The following is a 5157-nucleotide window of genomic DNA, read 5'->3' on the forward strand; positions in this document are numbered from 1 at the left end:
CAGGTTTGGATGAACAGTTCCCGGTGGGGGTAGATGAACAGGACCCCGTGGTTGCCTTTGGATGAACAGGACCCCGATCGATCGAGCCGATTGGGGCTGGATGAACAGGACCCCGTGGAGGGCTGGATGAACAGGACGACCACGTGGAGGACTGGTTGAACAGTAGCCGGTGGATGGCTGGATGAACAGTAGCCCATGAAGGGGTGGTTGAACAGGAGCCCTGGAGAGGGCTGGTTGAACAATAGCTGGTGGAGTAGCGCGCGGTGGAGGCTAGATGAACAGGAGCCCATGGATGAATAGTCGCAGGTGGAGGATGGAAGAGGTCGACGGTGGATGAACAGTAGCCCCGTGGAGGCCGGAGGAGGTCGACGGTGGAGATGAACAGTATCCCGTGGACTCCTATTTTGCGGTACGCCACACCCCTCCCGATGAACAGGACCCCGGTTCGACCGTAGGAGGTCCAACAGAAGTCCGTTTCCTCCGTTTTGCGGTATGCCAGACCCCTCCCGATGAACAAGATCCCGTTTCGAACGTGGCCGGTCGAACACAAGGCCGTTTCCTCCGTTCTGCGGTACGCTAGGCCTCGTTTCCATCGGTTGTTCCGTCCAAGCCCTCTCTATGAACATGACGACGCATTCCGTTCCGACCTAGCCGGTTGGCTCCTCAAGAACATGATGACGATGTTGTTTCTCCGTTCCGACCCAGCCATGTACACGAGCCTTGGCCGTATGTATGCGCGAGTAGGTGTTCGAGACCCCGCCCGTATGTACGTACGTGGCCGTATTTTCTTTCTTGCACACTGACCGTTGTTGTCGCTGTTCTAGGAACGGGGGTCCCTAGACTTGCCTGCCTGCGGCCCACGGCGTGGCTCCACCAGTGGCCCAGTATGGCCTGTCTTCGTCATACAACACTCAAGACCCTCGCAAGGGGCCAAGCCTCACGAGGCGGATGACACAAGGCCTCATCAGGAGCGGCCTCACCAGGCAGGCTCGCGAAGGGGCGGAGAGATCAAGGCAAGGGGTACCTCATGAGGTTCCCATGACGCAAGCCATGACGACCAAGGCCAGGTGAGCGCCAGTGCGCACAGTGTCCTCGTTTCCCCTTTGGTGCTAAGGGGGTAAGCGCAGGCGCGGGGTACCGAGGCATCAGGCAAAGGTTTCCGTATTGGTGCAACAAGACCAAGACCAGCAGGACGATAGGACGAAAGGTCATCGTGGAGCCCAAGACGGCGTCACCACCAGCGCCTTTGACAGGCGAAAACCACCTTTAGTCAGGATAGCTTGTACTAGTTGTCCCCTTTCAAATTGGCCGTTGTTGGATCTCTTCCCGCTCAATATTTGGGGAGAGGACCAGGGCCTCTATAAATAGGACTAGCCACCACAGTAGGAGGGAGACAGATCAAGAACGTGAAAAAACAAACTCAGTTCATCCTCGCAGCCACCAAGCACAAGAACACCTCTCCTCAGGAGGCTGTTCTTCCCTTGTACTGTTCATCATCAGCCTAAGAGGCAATCCACCACCACCACACTGGATTAGGGTATTACACCATGACGGTGGACTGAACTAGTATAAATCTTGTGTCTCTTGTGTTGTGAGTTCATCGAGCTAAGATTAGAGATCGCGGTGAGGCTGAGGGCGAGATTCGGTAGGGGGAAATCTTTGTGCGCACCCCAGTGCTCGAACCCCAAGGGTTTTGCCGGAACCTTAAATCCGACATTTGGCGCGCCAGGTAGGGGTGCACCGAAGTCTTCCTTTGTCAGGACCCCGACTCAATGCCACATTGATCTAGCATGTAACACCTCATATCACTTTGCGGCCTCGCGCACGGTATCCCCACGGGTGTCGCCTTACCTTTGCCCGGGACCGTTTGCGCCTTTTGGCACACGTATATGATAGTGTCGCTAGCATCCATATGATAAGGAGCCCGGGCTGACATGGCTAGTCGTAAACCCAAAGTGGCACTAACTCACAGGGACAGGCATACATGACCCAGCAATGAACGTGTCGGTCATCAGCGAGTGAATCCAGGCTGTAGCACTGGGCTAACAGGACTCTGGTGAACCGGGCTGTAGCGGGCTAACAGGACTCCGGTATTCATCGCGTGACATTTCCCCGAAGGGACAGACACAGGAACGAAGAAGGACACATGCCGGCCAGCCTAAGTGTTCCGGAGCAGTAGCACGCTACCATGGCTCAGTGGAAGCACTAGGAGACATTTCCCGGTAAGAGAGGCTACTAAGGATAAACAACTAGATAGTCAGATCCCACACATAGCAATACACATTACACGTACGCATAACATGCAAGTATGTGCTGTACAACATGGCATCACAGCATAACTCAACAACACATAGAGATAAAGGCTCAGAAGAGCCATCATAGAATTTATTGCAAACAAGGGTCACAAGATCCATCATACAGAGCATACAAGCAACAAGCGGAAGCATTACATGTCTGGGTACAGACATCTACAAATGAAAAAGGCTGAAAAGCCTGACTATCTACAACATCCGATCAAGATCGTAGCTGAGGTACAAGCTACTTGTCGAAGTCCACGAGAACACTAGTAAGACCGAAGTCTCTGCTACAAAAACATAAATAAAGCAACATGAGTACAAAGGTACTCAGCAAGACTTACATCAGATCCTATCATACATGCATTTGAATCAAGAGGGTAATGTGGGGTTTAGTTGCAGCAAGCCAGCTTTGACTCTGTGGCTATCCTGTTCTACGACTACCAGAACTTCTTTGAGGTGATATGTCGCACACGAGTCCACTAATCACCACACAATACACTACTATGGATTCATCCCCGTCTCCCTACGAGAAGGCCATCCATAGCACTCACACTTGTCTTGAGCATTTTATAGTATCCACTTCAAGTTGTCTATGTACCATGTAAGCATCCAAGAAGTCCATAACCGCGGACCCGGCTATTCGAATAGATCATGTTAACCCTGCAGGGGTGTACTTCTTCACACACGCTCTGGCCACTTACCACCATGTACACGTCGTGTATCTCGGCAGCCTTCAAGCGGAAGCCTGGCGAGGGAGTCGGCCACGACCTGACTAACCACACAAGACTCTAGTCCAGGTTTATCGCCTATTCGGGTTCCATCCGCAAGGATATCCGGCCGGGGTGTCGCTCACGGCCCCAAATGATGTGAGCAGGGTTCCCAAGCCCACCATCTGGGTGCCACTTGGTACATCGTGCCACTGTGCCTAGTCTGTCCCAAGCCCACCTGGCCGGGTGCCACTTGGTAGACTACTAACACTACCTACAAACACCAGAAACTAGTTGCGACTCCTAGACAGAGACCAAGTTGGTTAATAAGTCGAGAGGGGACGAGTTATCGGAACCCAATGTGTGGTAGTATCGAGTCATTGGACAACATACATAGAACTCAGTGCTTAAGGACGGTTCCAGTGAGACAACCCACCATGTACTCCTACATGGCCTCTCACCGCTACCTTTACCAAATCGTGTTCACACACTTCACTCTCAGCATCAGAACATATCGTAACACTCCAATTCATTCCCAATGAATCAGACCTGACACAACTCTAAGCAATAGCAGGCATGGCATGGTAGGAACACAACATGGCTCAATCAACTCCTACACATGCTAGTGGGTTTCAACTATTTACTGTGGCAATGACAGGTCATGCAGAGGAATGGGTTCAACTACCGCAGCACAAAGTAGCAGATGAATCGTTGTTGTCCTAATGCAATAACTGAGAGCAGGAGCAAGAGAGTAGGATTGTATCGGAATGAACAAGGGAGTTTGCTTCCTAGTAGATCAACAGAGGGGGCACTGCTCCTCAGACAGGTACTCTGGAACGGTCTCCGGAGCAGGACCTATCGAGAAGGAACAGTGTCGGCAATCAATACACAAACATATGCAACAATATGATGCATGAACATGGCATGTAGATGTGATGCTGTTTGAGCTAATGCAACTAGTAATCAAATTGAATGAAGTCCATTTGAATCAAGGGTTCAAATGCAACTCCAAATTAAGCTCTTATATATGCCATTTTAGTGTTTCACTTATACATTAGGTATAAGTTGGTTTGTCATGCATGAAACTAGTACATATGGAAATATTGCATTTTTCTGATAATTTTTCATATATAAATTATTTCAATCTGAATTACGGTTGAATTTCTATGATTTTTTGAAGTTTTGCTAATTTTCTGGAATTTCCTGATTTAATTTCAAATCCAGAAAATGAATAGCTGCGTCAGCCTGACATCAGCATGACGTCAGTGAGTCAACGGCCAGGTCCAGGTCAAACCTGACGTGTGGGGTCCACACGTCAGTGACACGGGTTAAACAGGGGGTTAGTTTTATCTTAATTAGAGGATTAGTGGCACTGGGCCCACTTGTCAGTGCCAGCAGGGGTAGTTAGTCCTAAACTAATCTAGTCAGGGGCGGGGCCCACGTGTGTTAACCCCAGGGAGGTCAAACCCCGGGTCGAACAGGTCAAACCTGCCGGCGACTCGACGCCGGCGAGGCCAGACGCGGCGGAGGGCCTCGGATTTCGCCCTCCGGCGACCATTTGGACGGCGGAGACCACTGGCGAGGAGCCAGCGCTCGTCCGCGTCACCTGGAGCAAGTGGGAGAGGCGGGGATGGCCGGAGCTCGCCGGAGCGGAGCTCGGGGCGGCGGCCGGAGTTCGGTCGAGTGCGCGCGGGTGCTGCGGAGCACGACAGGAGCTGCGGGCCGCGGCGTTGGACTCCTGGAAGGCTGCTGAGCGCGGTGGCAGGTGCAGGCGTGGGCTGCGGTGGCCAGGGCGATGGCGGCGACATGGATGGCGGCGAGGAGCTACGGCCGTGAAGGGGGACTGAGCTACAGAGCGCAAAAACGAGGGGGAGAAGAGGGGTTCGGTAGAGGAGCTCACGGCGAGGCCTTCGGTGATCTCAGCGCGCTCGGGGACGGCTTGGAGACGACGACATGTCGGGGGCGATCTCCGGCGGCCGATGATGAAGACGACGACGGTGAAGGCTCCACGGGGCGTCCGGCAACGCGTGGCTTGACGGAGAGGACGAGGACGACGGCACGGAGCTGTTGGACTTGTCGGAGAGGCGAGGGCATGGCGGTGGCGCGGCAACGGCGTGCGGCGGCGATGATGGTGCTCGGGCGTGAGAGAGAAG

Source organism: Triticum aestivum, chromosome 4B (genome assembly GCF_018294505.1).
Source record: "Triticum aestivum cultivar Chinese Spring chromosome 4B, IWGSC CS RefSeq v2.1, whole genome shotgun sequence".
Classification (NCBI taxonomy): Eukaryota; Viridiplantae; Streptophyta; class Magnoliopsida; order Poales; family Poaceae; genus Triticum; species Triticum aestivum.